This window comes from Bufo gargarizans, chromosome 4 (assembly GCF_014858855.1).
Source record: "Bufo gargarizans isolate SCDJY-AF-19 chromosome 4, ASM1485885v1, whole genome shotgun sequence".
Taxonomy (NCBI): Eukaryota; Metazoa; Chordata; class Amphibia; order Anura; family Bufonidae; genus Bufo; species Bufo gargarizans.
This window is the reverse complement of record NC_058083.1, coordinates 404,077,345-404,099,543: the sequence shown is the minus strand read 5'-3', so window position 1 is coordinate 404,099,543 and position 22,199 is coordinate 404,077,345.

The window sequence follows — 22,199 nt, the reverse complement described above, 5'->3', positions numbered from 1 at the left end:
AAAACAAAAGTTGGATTCAAAATGGCCGACTTCAAAATGGCCGCCATGGTCGCCACCCATCTTGAAAAGTTCCCCCCTCACATATACTAATGTGCCACAAACAGGAAGTTAATATCACCAACCATTCCCATTTTATTAAGGTGAATGCATATAAATGGCCCACCCTGTACATTAAGGAGCGAGATGGGTCTGTAACTCCCACATTGCTGAGGATCCTTACCCTCCTTGGGGAGAATTGTAACTACTGCTTCTAGAGATTACTTATGTAAGCAGGAGCCTGTCATAAGCGAGTTGCACTATTTGGTGAGATGTGGTATAAGGATATCTGAGAACTTCTTGAAGTACCCTAATGGCAGACCATCTGGGCCAGGGCTTTTGCCTAAGGGCATCGAGCTGAGTACATGAGTGACCTCCTCCTCTGTGACTGGGGCCAATAGTTCAGCCTTTTCCGAGTCGGACAACTGCGGCAGGTCTAATTTATCTAAGAATTTATCTATCTCGGAATCCCTGGTTAGCTCAGACAACTCCCCTGAGTCCTTGAGCCCATAGAGCTCCTGATAGAACTGTTGGAATTCGACGGCAATATCCTTTGTCTTAGAGACTAGTTCTTCACTTTTGGATTTTGTGTTAGAGATAAATGTAGTTTCTCTCTTCTGTTTAATCAAGGCAGCCATTAACTTAGTGCCTTTATCTCCATGCGAGTAAAAGCGAAACTTGGAATACTGGTATGCCCTAGCGTACCTTATATTAAGGTGGTCTTTTAGTTCTTTTCTCAGCTTCATCAATTCCTCATAGGCTTCAAGCGCTTTAGATCGCTTGTGTAAGGATTCCATGGCAGCTATTTGTGAAAGTAGTGAATTAAACTTTTTCTGCCTATCTTTTTTAATCTTACAGGCTAGCGCTATAAATTCCCCCCTCAGAACAGCTTAGTGGGCTTCCCACACAGTCAGGATTGACACATCTGCTGTCACATTTTCCTGAAAGTACCAGGAAAGTTTATGCCTAAGCGCTTTCAGGTCTTCACCCCTATCTAGGAGAGTTTTGTTTAATCTCCATTGTTTTGCAGGTAAATTAGAGAAGTGCATTAAGGCATATATAGGTGCATGATCAGAGACCGTTATAGGATCAATGGTCACTTGCTTGAGCATATCTATATGTTCCTCCAATAAAAATATATAATCTAACCTTTTGTAAGTGTTATGAGAGGCTGAAAAATAAGTGAAGTCACGATCTGTTGGGTGAAGCAGTCTCCAAGTGTCTATTAAGTTGGCCTCCGAAATACTCCTATTTATGAGGCCTAGTGAGGTCTGGGAGAGCAAGGAGGAACCCTCAGATGCATCTAAATGTGGGGACAGTGTCACATTTAGGTCTCCTCCTATCAGTCTTATCCCTTCAGCAAAGGCATTTAGTTTACTCAATGTGCCCCGTATCCATTTTTTCTGGCCTTTGTTGGGTCTGTATAAGCTAGCAATGGTTACCAGCTGGCTACCTATCTTCCCCTTAACAAAAACAAAGCGACCCTCAGGGTCCATTTGGGTGAGTAGCTGCGTGAAAGGAACCCTTTTAGCTATGGCAATCCCCACCCCCCTGGACGCCCTGACATAGACACTGTTGTACCATACATTGAAGTACGCTTTGGGCAGGTTGGCTATACAGCCGGTTTTGAAATGGGTCTCTTGCAAAAGGCATATGTATGTTTTTATGTACTTTTTCAGGATGCAGATTATTTGGGAATGTTTCTGTGGGGTGTTTAGTCCCCTAACATTAAAAGAGACACCCTTAATCAAGGTCATCTTATAATGAAACACGTCTCCTTATGCCAGGAGCAAAGCTTGTTGTGATGCCTAGGGTGGAAGCGGGGAGGATAGAAAAGGGGGTAACCAGGATATATACAGACGTGGACAAAATTGTTGGTACCCTTTGGTCAATGAAAGAAAAAGTCACAATGGTCACAGAAATAACTTTAATCTGACAAAAGTAATAATAAATTAAAATTCTATAAATGTTAACCAATGAAAGTCAGACATTGTTTTTCAACCATGCTTCAACAGAATTATGTAAAAAAATAAACTCATGAAACAGGCATGGACAAAAATGATGGTACCCCTAACTTAATATTTTGTTGCGCAACCTTTTGAGGCAATCACTGCAATCAAACGCTTCCTGTAACTGTCAATGAGACATCTGCACCTCTCAGCAGGTATTTTGGCCCACTCCTCATGAGCAAACTGCTCCAGTTGTGTCCGGTTTGAAGGGTGCCTTTTCCAGACTGCATGTTTCAGCTCCTTCCAAAGATGCTCAATAGGATTGAGGTCAGGGCTCATAGAAGGCCACTTTAGAATAGTCCAATTTTTTCCTCTTAGCCATTCTTGGGTGTTTTTAGCGGTGTGTTTTGGGTCATTGTCCTGTTGCAAGACCCATGACCTGCGACTGAGACCAAGCTTTCTGACACTGGCTAGTACATTTCTCTCTAGAATTCCTTGATAGTCTTGAGATTTCATTGTACCCTGCACAGATTCAAGACACCCTGTGCCAGACGCAGCAAAGCAGCCCCAGAACATAACAGAGCCTCCTCCATGTTTCACAGTAGGGACAGTGTTCTTTTCTTGATATGCTTCATTTTTTCGTCTGTGAACATACAGCTGATGTGCCTTGGCAAAAACTTCGATTTTTGTCTCATCTGTCCACAGGACATTCTCCCAGAAGCTTTGTGGCTTGTCAACATGTAGTTTGGCATATTCCAGTCTTGCTTTTTTATGATTCGTTTTCAACAATGGTGTCCTCCTTGGTCGTCTCCCATGTAGTCCACTTTGGCTCAAACAACGACGGATGGTGCGATCTGACACTGATGTTCCTTGAGCATGAAGTTCACCTTGAATCTCTTTAGAAGTCTTTCTAGGCTCTTTTGTTACCATTCGGATTATCCGTCTCTTAGATTTGTCATCAATTTTCCTCCTGCGGCCACGTCCAGGGAGGTTGGCTACAGTCCCATGGATCTTAAACTTATGAATAATATGTGCAACTGTACTCACAGGAACATCTAGTTGCTTGGAGATGGTCTTATAGCCTTTACCTTTAACATGCTTGTCTATAATTTTCTTTCTGATCTCTTGAGACAGCTCTTTCCTTTGCTTCCTCTGGTCCATGTCGAGTGTGGTACACACCATATCACCAAACAACACAGTGATTACCTGGAGCCATATATATAGGCCCAATGGCTGATTACAAGGTTGTAGACACCTGTGATGCTAATTAGTGGACACACCTTGAATTAACATGTCCCTTTGGTCACATTATGTTCTGTGTTTTCTAGGGGTACCATCATTTTTGTCCATGCCTGTTTCATGAGTTTATTTTTTTACATAATTCTGTTGAAGCATGGTTGAAAAACAATGTCTGACTTTCATTGGTTAACATTTATAGAATTTTAATTTATTATTACTTTTGTCAGATTAAAGTTATTTCTGTGACCATTGTGACTTTTTCTTTCATTGACCAAAGGGTACCAACAATTTTGTCCACGTCTGTATTACAACAATAAAGGCCTGTGACCTCACAATGTGACTCTTCTCTTACATGTAAGAATAGGACTACAAACATACTTATAAGAGGTCTCATAAAGGTGCACAGAAACCAGGGGTGCGCATCTTCTCCCCTGGCGGATCTTGGGGGGGGAAGAGCAATCAAACACATGTGGCCTGACATATAACACTATGCAGACATCTGCTATCTTAAGATTAAGGCTTTAGCATAACCAACTACTTATTCAAAGTACAACTTATCAAGATAAGAGAAACCACTGCTTACTAGTGCATAAACCTGAATTAAGTTGAAGCCAGTAAGGGTGGCTTTTAAAATATGGGAGAGGATCAACGCCCTGTTGAATATGACCTGGGTTAGGGGGGGCCTAGGTGGGCTCCGCACCCCCCTCTCTCCCAAAATCAGAGTTTAAACATGACAACAACTTATGACTTAGCTGCTAAGCGTCCCTGGATCTGGGGGTGCCCTTCTTCCTCAGCGGGACCTGGTCCCATTGGCCCAGTCAGGAAGGGCTGAAAGAGGCAGAGTGAAGGCCGCTGTAGGCAGCCATGAGGGAATCTCCACTGGCGGCGGTCGCAGAAGATCCCACGCTGCCGTTAAGTCTCCAGGTGATCGGATAGTGAACCTCTTGCCGCTGGAAGAAAAGGTGAGTCCAAATGGAAATAGCCACTTGAATGAAATCCATTGGGATTTGAGGAGGTCTGTAAGAGGGCGCAGTGCTCTTCTCTTGTTGAGCATGGAGGGCGCTAAGTCCTGAAACAGGAGAATTTTTGCACCATCCAGGAGTAATTCTTTCTTATCTCTAGCTGATTTAAGCAAGGCAGCCGTGTCTATGTATCTCAGGAGACCAGAGACCATAGACCTTCTTTCGGTTTGGGCCTGAGGGACCGATGAATGCGTTCAATAGCAACCTCTGCTGCTCTCTTTGCTCCCAAGAGGCTTGTAAAGATGGCGTCTGCTGCCTTAGGCAATTCTTCATGCGGCACATTCTCTGGTATACCTCTCACCCTGATGTTCTTACGTCGACTCCTGTTCTCTTGGTCTTCAATAAGAGCAAAGGCTTCGTTGAGTGAGTCAGCATGGGCTCTGTTGCAATCACCTAGTGCTTGACTATAAGTGAGTAAAGCAGTCTGGTTATTTTCAAGTGTTTCCACACAGTGACCAATATGCTTTATATTATTCTTGATTTCGGTCAAGTCCTGTAACACTGAGGCCAGGGCTTGCTGTATGAATTTTCTGGAGACTTGGACAGGGTTATTTAACTGCTCGTCAGAGGCAGTATCTGAAAAGCCTCCTTCCGTCACATCTGCTCCAAGCATAGGAATGCCCTGTTCACCCGGCGCCATCTTGCTCTGACCTGCAGAGTTTATCAAGGCTTTCTTATTAAAGTATTTCTCCAAATCGGACGGACCCCGGTCCTGTTTCGGGTGTTCAGGTTTGTCATGGGGTTTGTCCCTGACAATTTTCACCATCATATGGTCAGTTATGCCGCGGAATTTACCGGTCTGTAGTGCACTAAAGAGAGGAGCTCGCTCACCTGCGTCCGATCAGAAGAGCAGTCAGGCTCCGCCCCCTCTTAAAGTTTTTTGGGGGTGAAAGTGTATAGGGGCGTATTTCAGTACTATTAGAAAAATATATACGTACTTCACTCTGAGTTTTTTCTGGTCAAAGCGTATAGGGTCGTATTTCAGTACAACAAGAAAAATATATTCTCACTGGATTTCTGCATTTAATTGTGGTGAAAACGTTTAGTGGACTATTTTAGTACAAAAAGAAAAATATATTTTAGGGGTGTTTTAATTTTCGTTTAATTTGCGTAGTTCAGCTACAAGTAGGTCAGGCAGAGAAGTGCCAGGCCATGCACAGAGGAGTGACAGAGGCCTGAATGTTTGGGGCGCAAGCAGAGGTCGCAGCAGAGTAAGGGGATGTGGCAGCAGGAGTTGCAGCGAGAGGCCTGAGCTCCCGGTGTCATCTAGCGGTCGTGTCTTGACTAGCAACCCAGCGGTTCTTGATTGGTTAACTCAATCATCCACTTCATCCCAAGTGACATTAGACACCTCCAGCCAACAATCGGTGGGTTCGTCAGACACAACCCTTAGTTGGCATGGCCCCGGAGCAGGCCCTGTGCCCTCACCTGTACTCAACCTGCCTATGTCCTTTGCTGTTGCCTCAGCAACAGAATTATTGTATGCTGTGGGCTCAGCTCCACTATACAGCAAGGACGAGCTACTAGAGGATAGTCAGCAGCTACTGCCCAGCCAACATCTGGAGGAGACATCCGCCGCTTCCTCCACTAGGCTGGAAAGTAGTGATGAGGAGAGTAGCACGGGAGATTGTGTTGCGAGCGGTCAGGCTCCTGACCCAGAGACCGTTGAGGAGGACATCAGTGACGTGCAGACGCTACTGGATGATGATGAAGCCGATCACACTTAAGAGCCCGGTGCAGAAGGGGCTCCATCATCATCAGGAGAAGAGGGTGGCAGCTTGCCTGTGAGGCAGCGGCTGAGCCAGCTGCATGGTAGCATGGCTGGGAGTCAGCAGGGTGGCAGCAGTTGCAGGTCGGGAGCCCGGTAAGTAGTAGTGCAGGGTTTCACAGAGGCAGCGGCGGTAGCAGTCAGTCAGTGCGGACTGTGGGGGGGGGGAAATCACCTACTCGGCGGTGTGGCAGTTTTTTATTAAGCTGCCAGAGGAGGTTAACGTGGCCACATGTAGAATATATGGGCAGAAGGTGAAGCGTGGCCAGGGTGCCAATGTTGGCACTACGGCCCTGAGTCAACATATGCAGCGTCGCCATGCAGTGGCCTGGGAGAACCAAGGGCTCCGATATGGTGGTCCAGCCTGCCGCAGCTACAGCTGCATCACTCAGTGGCACGCACCCGGTTTCTGCCAGTCAAGGCTCTACCACCTCAGCCGAAGGGAGCTGTTTGTTTTTCCCTTCTGCTGGTCCAGATGCTTCTGCTCCTCCTCCTCCTCCTAATCCTTGTCAGTGATTCTGTCAGCAATCGATCACTGAAGCGATTGCCAAGAGACAGCAATATGCGTGCACGCATCCAACGGCACAGAAGCTGAACATGCTCCTGTCTAAGTTGCTGGTGTTGCAGTCCCTCCCTTTCCAAGTGGTGGACTCTGCACCTTTCAGAGAACTGATGGCTTATGCCGAGCCGAGGTGGAGAGTCACAAGCCGTCATTTATTTGCAGAAAAAGGCAGTACCAGCCCTGCACAAATATGTAAAACAAAAGGTGGGCCAGTCATTGAGCCTGTCGGTGACGGCCAAAGTGCATGGCAGCGACGACGAGTGGTGCTGTAACTACGGTCAGGAACAGTACATGTCCTTTATGGCCCACTGGATGAATGTGGTTCCAGCACAGCCACACCAGCAACTTGGCCAGGTCACACCGCTTCTGCCTCCATGTTGTCACACCCTTGGTCCTGCAAAAATATCCGCCTCTGCCTCCTCATCCTCCACTGTGTCCTCAGCCTCCACTGCAGGGGGAAAAAATCACAGTGCCCCTCCAGCATACCACATGTGCATGGCTCGTTGGTGTCACGCTGTTCTGCACCTGGTTTGCCTTGGCGAATGGAGTCACACAGGGCAGCAACTGCTCCGTGTGATGCATCAAGAAATCGAATCCTGGCTTTCTCCGCGTCAACTTAAAATCAGAACCATGGTGACTGACAATGGGAAGAACACGGTGTTGGCGCTGCGTCAAGGAAGGCTGAGCTATGCGCCCTGCATGACACATGTTTTCAATCTGGTTGTCAAGCGGTTTCTGAAGTCTTCCACCCATCTGCAGGTCATCCTAAAATGGGCAGGAAACTTTGCATGCACTTCAGACACTTGTACACCACAAAGCACACCCTCCTTGAGCTGCAGCAGCAGAACCGCACCCCCAACATATGGAATTCCACCTTCCATATGTTGGACCGACTATACGAACAGAGAACGACCTTCAACGATTTCTTGATGATGCAAGCGGATAGGAGTACTCCACTGTGTAACTTCGATGTCAGCCAGTGGCGCATGCGTGACACCTTCTGTTTGCTCAGGCCCTTTGAGGAGGCCACGTTATTTGTCAGTTGCCACTGCTTCATTTCCTGGAACAGATGCTGATAACTATGGCTTGTTAGGGGACAGGAGACGTGGCGCCTTCGATCTCACGGCCACATGAGCCCTGTGGGGGCTGATCTGGAGGAGGAGGAGGGGGAGAAGGACATTCAAGCACAGGCAATGTGTTGCCAAATGGGTGGTTTTTCTACTCAGCTGACAGTAGAGGAGGAGCAGGAGCAGCCAGAGGATCTACAGGGCGATGAGGAAGACGAGTCAGAGGACCCGAACAAACCATTGCAGTATGCAGTGGAGATGGAGGCAGGGAGTCCCTCAGAGTCACTTGCACAAATGGCACGATGCATGCTAAATTGTCACCATTCGGCAGAGGGATGACTTCTGGCTCTCCGCCATGTTGGACCCTCGCTACGGGTCCAGAATGGGGGCCTTTTTTACTCCCACCGAGAGGGAGGACAAACTGAACTACTACAGAGAGATTCTATGTAGTCAGTTGGCCGCTACCTATCTGCGCCATCGTCCATCCTCTCGCAGGTCTGACCTCCCCGGCAGTGCACACACGTGCACACACTATGTCACCTTGCCACTCTGTTGTCTCATGATACTGCTGCTGCTACTGCCATCTCCACACTATGTCACCTTGCCACTCTGCAGTCTCCTCATGCTGCTGCCATCTCCACACTATTTCACCTTGCCTCTCTGTAATTTCCTGATGCTTCTGCTTCTACTGCCATCTCCACACTATGTCACTTTGGCACTCTGTGGTCTCCTCATGCTGCTGCCATCTCCACACTATGTCACCTTGCCACTCTGTGGTCTCCCCATGCTACTGCCATCTCCACACTATGTCAGCTTGCCACTCTGTGGTCTCCGTATGCTGCCGCCACCTCCAAACTATGTCACTTTGCCACTCTGTGGTTTCCTCATGCTGCTGCCATATCCACACTATGTCACTTTGCCACTCTGTGGTTTCCTCATGCTGCTGCCATATCCACACTATGTCACCTTGCCACTCTGTGGTATCCTGCTGCTGCTGCCATATCCACAATATGTCACCTTGCCACTCTGTGGTCTCCTCATGCTGCTGCTACTGCCATCTCCACACTATGTCACCTTGCCACTCTGTGGTCTCCGGGTGCTGCCATCACCTCCAAACTATGTCATTGTGCCATTCTGTGGCCTCCTCATGCTACTTCCACCTCACCACTATGTCATAGGGTCACTCTGTGGACTTCTCATGCTGTTCCTACCCTCCCCACTTCATGACTGGGCCACTATTTTGCCTTTCGGCCTGGCTGACATAATGATTTATTTGACCTTTCTTCTGATCTGTCAGAAGGAAGGAAAAATGAGACGCAGCTGTGTAGCAGCTGCAAGGCCTTTATGGTCCCATCAGAATTGGCTTATGATTTGGTAGCCAAAAGTAGGAGTGGGTACAAAACACAGAAGACATGCAACTATTCCATTCACATGTCATCTCTGTTTTACATCCTCTCCTGTTTTTTTGGCATTAGCAATACTGATGAATTATTATTGACCAAATGCTGACCGAGTGAAGGTGTATGCTCCACAGACAGGATTCGTTTTTTGTGGGTTATTGTTCTGACAGATCAGAGGAAGGGCAAATTAATCAGTGACGTCAAGACAAACTGCTGACACCCTCTCCACTCTGTCCGGGAGTGGGCTCTACTTGTATAAGCGTTTAATAGAACAGGTTCTGTAGACATCTGTGTGGAATCAGCTGGCGACGGTGTAAAACGAGTGCGCTTCTTCTTGACGCTAACATCGACCTGTAAGGCTCAGTTCATACTTGAGTTATTTGGTCAGTGTTGGCCCTGTGACTGCCCAAATAAGTGAAGTTTGCAGTGATTCTAAGAGCAATGCCTGTCATCTGCATGTCATACGGACTCACAGTATTATTTTACTACCAAAACAGACTCCCTATGCGTGTTACTGAAAGGCACAGTGTTCTACACTCCAATAAAGGCTCTATTCAGCCTGGAAATAGCAATTTTTTTACGCGATCCGCAGTGAATAACTTCGGATCAAAGCAAATTTTTCTGAAAAATTATGCGAACCGGCCGAATCGAATTTTTGAAAAATCTCTAATTATAGCATGTGTTATTAATCTGTGTAGTCTGAGCTATAGTTTGACATTTCTCGAAGGTGCCAGGAACATGTATAAGGCACTATACTGCAGTACTCTAATTATTTTAGAACAATGGTTTCTTTATTACAGTCAACATAGTTGAGGTTGCATGTGTTTAATATCAAGCACAGGGGCCATTTTACTGCTAATTGTTCTATTGCATTAAGACACCGCAGACCTTGGCTTAAATCATTCCATGCGGTTAATAAAATGATCCTTTCATTTAAAATTTTCAGGTACAGTGGTTTTGGTTGAGTGTTCTTACAGTATACATTACTCCTTGATCATTTCCATACGGTACGGATTTTAGTATGGAAAATCTGTGATGAATCCATGGCAGAATGAGCATGAGTTACGGATTTCACCCAATACATTGTAAGGTCTGAAATCTGCAGCAGAGATCCACAGCATAAATTGATGTGCGGTTGATTTACAATTACTTGCAAATTCTAGTGCAGAAATTGATAAAATCTCATCTACTTTGTTGCTACTCTACACACTGCTCTAATCTGCAGCGTATCTGGCCCACATGTGTCCGGACTTTCATGTGACTCCACACCCTTCTGATCTAACTTTAAACAGGTTGTCCAAGAGGCAGGTGTCATGAATAGCGGGGAGGGGAGGGACACCAGAATAACAACAGAAGGGGAAATACAAAGAGCTAGGCCTCAAGGCTAGGGCGATGGGAATGGTCACCTCCTAGGAAACCCCTAGACCTGGCCCTGACTCCTGTCAGTATGTATAGACCCTGAAGGTGGGAAAATACATAGGCCGGAACCTAAACCAGAGGAGGCCTGAAATGCCCTAGAGTTAGTGACAGGGAATGAGAATACTGGTTCCTACCTAGGTGAATGAACCAGCGTCTCCCTGAGGCCTAGTAACAACAAGCACAAGGGAACAACCAAATACAAAGATCAGTACAACTTATCTAATAGAAAATGGATGAGCAGGAAAACCGGAAAGGTCTACACACATACTATTCCAAATCCAAGCAGAAAATATCAACCGCATGGTATGAAGTGTGAGACCAAACTAAATAGGGAAGCAGTAATGACCACTAGCTGCACCTGACAAGAGGTGTGGTCATTACTAAACAACAACACTGAGAATCAAGAGACTGTCAGTTAACCTCACGTGCAGTCAGTCTCTCAGATCTTCTAACCTCTGTCATAGGAGGTACTGTGATAGTACCCCCCCCCTTCTGTGGTTGACCTCCGGACACCCAGGACCGACCTTATCCGGATTAGCCCTGTGAAAGGCTTTCACAAGGCGACTGGCTTTAACCCGATGGAACCCACATTATCTCCTCTGGATCGTAACCCTTCCAGTGAACGAGGGATCTACGGCAAATTCGGGAGTCCACTATCCTGGCGATCTAAAATTCAAGATTACCGTCCACCATTACAGGAGGGGGTGGCAGGGAGGACGGTTCAGCAGGTTCGACACATCTCTTCAGTAATGATTTGTCAAAAACATTATGAATCTTTAAAGCCTGTGAAAGTTCAAGACGAAAGGCTACCGGGTTAATAATAGCAGAGATCATATATGGACCAATAAACCTTGAGCCCAACTTCCAAGAAGGTACTTTCAACTTAATGTTTCTTGTGGACAGCCACACAGAATCACCCACTCTCAGGTCCGGACCACTCATACGTGTCAGCCATTCGTTTATACTTCTTGCCCATTTTTTTAAGATTATTTAGAATTTTCCGCCAAATAGATGTGTGCACCGTGACACGGTTGCCATGCATGCTGTTGCCAACTTGTTGTGGTTGCAGCATGTAGGTGCCTCCTCCTTTCTCCTGGGGCCTTCCCTGTCTGGTGCCTGAGGGGTTAATTATCTGGCTGGTGGAGATTAAGGTGTGTCCTGGGTGTGGCCACAAGGTTTATCTTGCCTGAGGCCTGTTGGATGGGTTTAGAGTTCCTCCAGCCTTGCTGTGTGTTGGAGCTGTGCTCCTGTCCGGCCTCTACCTTCTGCCCAGTGCTTGAGGGCCACCTTGTTGAACATACTGTCACGGTGGGGAGTGGGGGAAAACTCCCCACTGTACAATGAGGAGCAGACGGGACAGCTACTTAAGCATGCATGGGATAGGCATAAGGCTATCCTTCATATAAGATAGGGCCAGGGACTATTCATAGGATTCAGATATATTGGGCAGACTAGATGGGCCAAATGGTTCTTATCTGCCGACACATTCTATGTTTCTATGTTTCTACTAGGCCAGGACACCAGGGACAAGGGAGCAGGTCACCCCCTAATGCATCCTTAATCCTTGCCCTTACTCCTCACCGTATGAGCTGACCCAGATGATAGGTGGGCTTATACACAGGAACCTGGGCCCTGAATCGCCTTGACGATCCCTGACACAAAAAAAGGGCTGAGGCGACCTGTTCATCACAGACACGGGTGAACAGAAGTCTCACTGGCCTAGAAGCAAGGGAAGGGACAGCTACGAAATCGTCAGGTAAGAGCCAAAAGGCAACTAGCACTTACCTGCCGCTGCAACAATGAAGACCGGACCACCATGCAGGGAGGATGCATTGCGGCCCCAGCAGAGCTGCACACTGACTTGTTGTTCCCCCTCTGTGGAACCCAGACATCCCATTCTGGAGGCACAACACACAGAGAAAATGTCTAGCAACATGCTGGACTACAGACACTAATAGACCAGACATGTACCCACACTAGACAAGACAACACCCACCCATATAGACAACACCAGACATAAGAGGGGTAAAAAAGGGAAGGTGACACTGGGATGACAAAGTAGAGACCTTGATGTTCCACAAGGTGGCCCTCAAGCACTGGGCAGACGGTAGAGGCCGGACAGGAGCACAGCTCCAGCACACAGCAAGGCTGAAGAAACTCTAAACCCAGCCAACAGGCCACAGGCAAGATAAACATTGTTGCCACACCCAGTGGCGTGCCTAGGAGGTGGCTGGGGGGGGGGGGAGCAGTCTGCTCCGGGTGCCGACTCTCAGGGGGGTTCCAGAAGCAATGAGAGCTTCCAATACAGATGGAAGCGCTCATTGCTGGAGCACTGACGCCCACATACTGCGGCGGGGTATGTGAGCGCATAGTTCCCTCCCTTGCCGCCGATCACCACCATAGACTTCAGACCTGAGGCCTATGCGGCAGTGAAAAAGTCATTGCGCGTGCCTGTGCTGAGACGCAGCAGCACAGTGAAGTGTGCGTGCCTTCCTCTGCGAGCAAGCACAGGTGAGTATTTAGCTTCTTTTTTTTTATGTGCCAACTTTGGGGTACATAGTGGGGGAGACACACAGGAGGACATGTGGGGGAAAAAATATTATGGTGGGATACTGTGTGGGGGCAAATTATTATGGGAAAGATTACTATGTGGGGGCAAATTATTATGGGAGGGATTACTATGTGGCTGAAAATTATTATGGGAGGGATTACTATGTGGGGGCAAATAATCATGGAAGAGATTACTAAGGGGGCAAATTACTATATGGGGCAATGTTGGGGAACCTATTGTGTGGGGGAAATTACTATATTGGGCAGTGTGGGGGAAATTACTGTGGAGTGGCAGTGTGGGGGCAACTACTGTGGGGGGGGGGCAGTGCGCGGGAAACTGCTGTGTGGGGGGCAGTGTGGGGGAAACTACTGTGTGGGAGTCAGTGTGGGGGAAACTACTGAGTGGGGGTCAGTGTGAGGGAAATGACTGTGTGCGGGCAGTGTGGGGGAAACTATTGTTTGGGGGCAGTGTGGGGGCAGTGTGGGGGAAACTATTGTGTGGGGACAGTGTAAGGGAAACTACTGTGTGGGGGGCAGTGTGGGGAAAATTACTGTGTGGGGGCAGTGTAGGGGAAATTACTGTGTCAGGGGCAGTGTGGGGGAAAACTACTGTGTGGGGGCAGTGTGGGGGAAACCACTGTATGTGGGAAACTACTGTGTGGGGGCAGTGTGGTGGAAACTATTGTGTGGGGGCAGTGTGGGGGAACTTACTGTGTGGGGGGAGTGTGGGGGAAACTACTGTGTGGGGGCAGTGTGGGGGAAATTACTGCGTGGGGCAGTGTGGGGGAAACTACTGTGTGGGGGCAGTGTTGGGGAAATTACTGTGTCGGGGCAGTGTGGAGAAAATTACTGTATAGGGAAGTGTGGGGGAAACTACTGTGTGGGGGCAGTGTGGGGTAAATTACTGTGTGGGGCTAATCACTATATAGGGGCAGTGTGGGGGAAATTACTATATGGGGCAGCATGGGGGGCGTTGCTATTGGGGAGGCACTGTAGGAGCAATTGCTCTTTTGGAAATCCGGTTCTACTTTACACCAGTTTGACAAATGACCACAATTATGTCTACTGAGGTAGACCTGGGGCATTGGGGGGCACAACAGGCACAGTATTGGGGGGGTGTCACGGCCTATGGTGTGCACTGTGACATTTTCCGTTCACTTGCGGTTGTCTGCGGCAACGTGTTGTTTGTGTGCATGTGGTGGCAGTGTCTTGGCCTTCTGGCTGATTCCCAGGACATGGTTGCCACGCATGCCGTTGCCGGCGGTAACAGGTGGAGTGTGATGTTTATGTGTGTATTTCCCTTTAAATGGGTTCCGTTCGTTGCCTGGTGTAGGAAGAGTTAACTCCCTCTTAGTGTGTGAACACTGGGTGTGTCTGTGTGTGGGTGTGGCTACTTGGACTATTTAGCCTCAGTTGAGACCTGAAGCTGAGGGGTACTCCAGCCTTGTTTGTAAGCTAGAGTCATCCTCCTGGTCTCTTATACCATCTGCCAGTGAGGGCCACCCTTGTGGTCACAAAAAGTTATGCATGATGTTTATTTTATGTTCTTGTGATGTCTTATCTTACTGCAGCTATGGAACTGGGTTCATGTATGTTTATGTGTGTGTGTGCTGTGTCCTTTCTATGTTTGGTGTGGACAACAGCATGTGAGCACGGGATCCAGTCAGTGTGTCTGTGGCAGGTAGGTGTGGAAGTGGTTTCACTCACATTCCATATCCATAGGCTGTTTATGTTTCCCCTTCATTGCAGTTTGGCCAGTTTAGACTCCTGTTCCTCCGTGTCTAGGAGGAACAGGTTGTCTTACCCAGCTCCTAGCTCAGGGATCTTCTTAGGGCTAGTAGGGACCCATCTGGGTCGGCTCATACAGTTAGGAGTCAGGGTCAGAGTTAGGGACGCTGTAGGAAGTGACCTGCTCCCTAAGGCCTCATGCACACGACCGTTGTGTGCATCCGTGGCCGTTGTGCCGTTTTCCGTATTTTTTTGATGGACAACGGTTCACGGACCCATTCAAGTCAATGGGTCCGTGAAAGAACACGGATGCACACAAGATTGGCATCCGTGTCCGTGATCCGTGGCCGTAGGTTGCTTTCATACAGACGGATCCGAAGATCCGTCTGCATAAAAGCTTTTTCAGATCTAAGTTTTCACTTCGTGAAAACTCATATCCGACAGTATATTCTAACACAGAGGCGTTCCCATGGTGATGGGGACGCTTCTAGTTAGAATACACTATAAACTTTGTACAAGACTGCCCCCTGCTGCCTGGCAGCACCCGATCTCTTACAGGAGAATATGATAGCACAATTAACCCCTTCAGGTGCGGCACCTGAAGGGGTTAATTGTACTATCATATCCCCCTGTAAGAGATCAGGGCTGCCAGGCAGCAGGGGGCAGACCCCCCCCCCTCCCCAGTTTGACTATCGTTGGTGGCACAGTGTGCGCCCCCCATCGGGCCCCCCTTCCTCCCTCTAGTGTAATAAATCGTTGGTGGCACAGTGTGCGCCCCCCATCGGGCCCCCCCTTCCTCCCTCTATTGTTATAAATCGTTGGTGGCACAGTGTGCGCCCCCCATCGGGCCCCCCTTCCTCCCTCTATTGTTATAAATCGTTGGTGGCACAGTGTGTGCCCCCCATCGGCCCCCCTCCCTCTTTAATCAGAAAAAGAAAGAAACAACCCCAGCTGACCCCCAGCATGAATAGCAAGGATAATGCCTACATTATTGTTAAATGAATGTTAGGGGGTATCTGAAAAAGGGTAACTCGGTGCAAGCTCCGAGTATAATGGCAGAAAACAGAGGAAAGGAGCTTAGAGTACCAAACTGATGATTAGAAAAATACACGTTTTTATTGAATTCATAATAAGAAACACACATATAATAGATGCCAAAGACAGGGTAAGGGAACAGGGAAGAGAGAACGAGCGCCACCCTGGACGAACACACTGATCACAAAATGTAAATAAAGTAATCTATCAATGATATTACTGTAGACATGGGAAAACAAAGTTGTATGTGGTACAATGACCAACCCATGAATACAGTATATAGTAAATTGATTTGTGTAGAGGGTGAGTAAAGATCAATAGAAGGAACCCACTATGGCTGTAGTGCATAAAATTCAGTACAGGAAACATTGGCCGTACAGAGATACGCAGACAGTATACCAATGAGTAGGCGGTTGTAAGCCAAGTGAGAAGTCTCAGCATTGGCAGCACATAGCCATGACTGGGAAACTATGATCTGAAACTCACCAGAAGAGGACCAGGTGTGAACGAAAAACCAGGATGGCGCTACCCCAACGCGCGTTTCGGCGTGCCTTCGTCAGGGGGTGACGAAGGCACGCCGAAACGCGCGTTGGGGTAGCGCCATCCTGGTTTTTCGTTCACACCTGGTCCTCTTCTGGTGAGTTTCAGATCATAGTTTCCCAGTCATGGCTATGTGCTGCCAATGCTGAGACTTCTCACTTGGCTTACAACCGCCTACTCATTGGTATACTGTCTGCGTATCTCTGTACGGCCAATGTTTCCTGTACTGAATTTTATGCACTACAGCCATAGTGGGTTCCTTCTATTGATCTTTACTCACCCTCTACACAAATCAATTTACTATATACTGTATTCATGGGTTGGTCATTGTACCACATACAACTTTGTTTTCCCATGTCTACAGTAATATCATTGATAGATTACTTTATTTACATTTTGTGATCAGTGTGTTCGTCCAGGGTGGCGCTCGTTCTCTCTTCCCTGTTCCCTTACCCTGTCTTTGGCATCTATTATATGTGTGTTTCTTATTATGAATTCAATAAAAACGTGTATTTTTCTAATCATCAGTTTGGTACTCTAAGCTCCTTTCCTCTGTTTTCTGCCATTATACTCGGAGCTTGCACCGAGTTACCCTTTTTCAGATACCCCCTAACATTCATTTAACAATAATGTAGGCATTATCCTTGCTATTCATGCTGGGAGTCAGCTGGGGTTGTTTCTTTCTTTTTCTGATTAAAGAGGGAGGGGGGCCGATGGGGGGCACACACTGTGCCACCAACGATTTATAACAATAGAGGGAGGAAGGGGGGCCCGATGGGGGGCGCACACTGTGCCATCAACGATTTATAACAATAGAGGGAGGAAGGGGGGGCCCGATGGGGGGCGCACACTGTGCCACCAATGATTTATTACACTAGAGGGAGGAAGGGGGGCCCGATGGGGGGCGCACACTGTGCCACCAACGATATTCAAACTGGGGAGGGGGGGTCTGCCCCCTGCTGCCTGGCAGCCCTGATCTCTTACAGGGGGATATGATAGTACAATTAACCCCTTCAGGTGCCGCACCTGAAGGGGTTAATTGTGCTATCATATCCCCCTGTAAGAGATCGGGTGCTGCCAGGCAGCAGGGGGCAGTCTTGTACAAAGTTTGTAGTGTATTCTAACTAGAAGCATCCCCATCACCATGGGAACGCCTCTGTGTTAGAATATACTGTCGGATCTGAGTTTCACGATGTAGCTCATATCCGACAGTATATTCTAACAGAGGCGTTCCCATGGTGATGGGGACGCTTCAAGTTAAAATATACCATCGGATTGGAGAAAACTCCAATCCGATGGTATAAAAGAACTCCAGACTTTACATTGAAAGTCAATGGGGACGGATCCATTTGAAATGGCACCATATTGTGTCAACGTCAAACGGATCCGTCCCCATTGACTTGCATTGTGATTCAGGACGGATCCGTTTGGCTCCGCACGGCCAGGCGGACACCAAAACAATTTTTTTTTCATGTCCGTGGATCCTCCAAAAATCAAGGAAGACCCACGGACGAAAAAACGGTCACGGATCACGGACCTACGGACCCCGTTTTTGCGGACCGTGAAAATAAACTGTCGTGTGCATGAGGCCTAATTCTGTTGTCCTGGCCAAGCAGCTTCCTATACGTGTAACATTGCACGGCTGAGGGTTTCCCCCATCCTCAGCCATGACAGGGTGGCAGCAGGATGACACTGTGGGGACACTAGGATGGGTAGGTTGATGGTAAAATTGAGAAATCTAACGTGTCTGTGTTACAAACTCTGTAGAGACGAGATGCGGCTGAAAGAATTTGTCATGGCGGTCTAACGGAGGAGAAGAGGAAAGAGGTCTACATGACAGAAGATGTCCCTGGATGTAAGAGGTATGTGGTCAAGTATTAGGGGGGGTGCCAGAGAAAGGACCCACCCCGGATGCCAAACACACTAGGCACGCAACTGGCCACACCCAGGACACACCTAACTCCCCACCAGGCAGATAATTAACCCCTCCGGAACCAGACAGGGAAGGCCCCAGGAGAAAGGATGAGGCACCTACATGCTGCAACCACAACAAGTTGCCACTGGCAACAGCATGCACGGCAACCATGTCATGACGCACACACAACAGAGGCCGTGACAAGATGACAAAGAAGAGGAAAATCTTTCCTCTTCAGGTATTCCAGAAGTCTCAGTAACAGAAAATGTGCCAAACTGCGGATGGAACCCATATGCCCAAAAAACTGATTCTCTGAGACAAAATATATCAGATAAATCTCCATGTTCTGGTTAGTGCGCTCAGTCTGTTCGTTCGACTGAGGGTGAAAGGCCAAAAAGAAGGACAATTTTATCGCCAAGCGAGAGCAGAACGCCTTTCAGAATCTGGAAACAAACTGAGTCCCCTATCACCACACCACATCAGAGGGAATACCATGTAGCTTCACAATGTTGTCAACAAACACTGGTGTAAGAGTTTTAGCATTAGGTAGCCCTGGTAATGCTATAAAGTGTGACATTTTACTGAAGCGATCAACAACCACCAGAATTACAGTTTTTCCAGAGGAATTTGGAAAATCTGTAATAAAGTCCATGGACAAATGAGTCCAAGGTCTGGACAGGATGGACAATGGAAGTAGAGATCCTGAAGGCCGAGTATGTGTCACCTTTGCACGCTCACAAGTACTACAGGCTGACACATAGCCCTCCACACATTTACGCAACCCCGCCAGAATCTATGAGAGATGAGATCGACCGTGGATCTGCTTCCAGGGTGTCCTGTAAGAACAGTACAGTGATGTTCCTCGAAAACTTTGTGCCATAATTCCGAAGGAACAAACAACTTTCTCGGAGGACAAGAATCCGGTGCATCTCCCTTGGCCTCCAACACCTCTGCGTCAAGGTCAGGATAAAGGGCAGATATTACTACCCCTTCAGACAATATAGGACCTGGATCTTCCGACCCCCCCCCAGGAAAACTACGTGACAAGGCATCCGCATTGATGTTCTTAATCCCAGGGCAATAGCTGAGAATGAAATTAAATCTGGTAAAAAAACAACGACCATCTGGCCTGCCTTGGGTTTTGACATTTATCAGACTCCAGGTAAGCCAGATTTTTGTGATTGGTAATTACAGTAATAAGATGCATCGCTCCTTCCAACCAATTACGCCATTCATCAAAAGCCAACTTAATGGCCGGCAATTCTCTATTGCCTATGTCATAATTTCTTTCAGCAACCGAGAGTTTCTTATAGAAGAAAGCACATGGGCGCCATTTACCAGGTAAAGGACCTTGCGACAAGACTGCTCCTACCCTTACCTCGGATGCGTCAACCTCCACAATAAATGGCTGTGACACATGCGGCTGCACCAGTATAGGAGCAGAAACAAAACACTTCTTCACTGCTGAAAAAGGCTTGTAATGCTGCATCAGACCAAACTGAGACATCCGAACCTTTCCTAGTCATGTCCGTTAAAGGTTTAACCACAGTCAAGTAGTTCAAAATAAATTTACGGTAGTAGTTGGTGAACCCCAAAAATCGCATAAGCGCTTTCAGATTTCCAGGTCGATCCCAGTCCAACACAGGACAAACCTTTTCAGGATCCATACGAAAACCTTAAGATGAGAGTAGGTAACCCAGGAATTTAACTTCCGGAACTGCAAATACACACTTCTCCATTTTAGCATACAATTTATTATCTCTTAGGATCTGTAACACTTGTCTCACATGATCCTGATGCGTCTCCATGTCAGGAGGATAAATTAGAATATCATACAGATGCACCAACACAAACCTGCCCACCAGATGATGAAAGATGTCATTAATGAAATGTTGAAAAACCGCAGGAGCATTGGTCAACCCAAAAGGCATGACCACATTCTCAAAATGACCTTCAGGGGTATTAAAGGCTGTCTTCCATTCGTCCCCCTCCATGATTCTTACCAGATTATATGCCCCCTTCAAATCCAACTTAGAGAACACCTTGGCATCGACAATCTAATTGAACAAATCCGTGATCAAAGGAAGGGGATAAGGATCACGGACAGTAATGAGATTAAGCTAACGGAAGTCCAAACTTGGCCTAAAAGTTCCATCCTTTTTCTTAACATAGAAGAACCCTACATCCACTGGGGATTTGGATGGTCTAATATGACGTTTAGCCAAACTCTTGGTGATATATTCTCCCATGGCTACTCTTTCAGGTTCGGAAAGATTATACAACCGAGACTTGGGCAACCTAGCTCCGGGAATAAGGTTGACAGGGCAATCATACTCCCCATGTGGAGGTAACTCCTGGTTTCGACTTTCAGAGCAACGCAGGTATAACTTTAGTGGTTACAACAGAAAGTGATGCTAAGAAAGTTGTCTATGCAATAATCACTCCAATCAAGAATCTGTCTCGCTTGCAAATCGATGGTAGGTAGTGATGGACGAACATCAGCCGGGACGATTCGTGAAAGTGATCAAATGTTCGCGAACTTGCAGTTCGCGGCAGGCCCCATTCACTTTAATGGCAGGCGAACCTGAAAAACCTTCAGGTCATTATTGCAGCCACCAAATACTTACAATAAGTGCACAAATCGTCCCACAACATAGACAGTGACATACCAGAGGGGGATCAATGGCAAAAAATCCCACAGACAATATTAATTTAATCAGGGGCCATTTTTATGCATCTTAAAGGGAAACTGTCAAAAATGTGGCCTGCTGGAGCCTAGAACAATTTTATTTTAGGCCACGGGCGTATAGGCCCAAACAGGCATTTACCGGACAGAAAACATCAAGTGATTATGTGGCTGGAGGTATATTAAATGGTCATTGGATATCAATTGTACTGCAGGTGAGTAGACTACAGGCCCCAAAAATTATGCATTCACCGTACATAAAAGTTCAAGTGATTATGTGGCTGGAGGTATATTAGACGGACAATGGATATCAATTATACTGCAGGCCAACAGTTACATGGCAAATTGTGCCAGCTCTGGCCACAGGTCAAGCCTGCACACCCAGTAGTCAAGGGTTCCTCGCTTCTCAGAGCGTCCACATCGGCCGTTAACCCAATGAAGTCGGACACCTGTCGGTCTAGGTGTTCCCTGAGGCTGGATCCGGAGGGCGGCTGTTGATGGGTTGGCTGCAAGAATGATGTCATATTCGAATTGACCAACACTTCTTCAAACCGCCCCTTCTTGCATGCGCTGTAGGATTGGTACTCGCAACTGTTTCTCTGTGGGTGGAAATTCCTCTGCCAGTGCCTGCAACAGCAGAATGCAGCATCTCTCGAAACAAGGCCGGAAATGCTGCATTCTGACAGCCCTCTGTGATGCTGGTAACATGTCCGCCATTTTGTGTTTGTACCTGGGGTCTAAGTACGTTGCCACCCAGTACTGGTCCTTGCCCTTTATGCTTTTTATACAGGGGTCCCTCTTCAAACACTGGAGAATGAAGGCCCCCATTTGCACTAAATTGAAAGCGGTGGAGCGCCCTGGCTCCTGCTTATCGCCCAGGAGAATGTCGTCCTCGGTCTCCTCCCCCCATCCACGGACAACACCAGAGATCCCTGAAAAGTTTAAAGCCTGCTCTTCTTGCTCCTCCTTCTCCTCCCCCCAGCCACCATCCTCCTCCGACACCTCTTCAGACTCCTGATAACTTGTCTCAGATAGAATAGCCCCCCTGGGAATTCATTCAGCATTGCTACTTACTCATCTTCCTGCTCCTGCTCCTCGATGGCATGATCAATCACGCGGCGCAATGCACGCTCTAGAAAGAAGGCATAAGGTACGATGTCACTGATTGAGCCCTGGCTGCGACTGACCAGTTCTCATCAAATGACCGCAGAAGTCTGCATGCTGCACGCATGAGCAGCCACTGGCACGGTGAAAAAAAACAAGCTCCCAGAACCTGTCCTGCC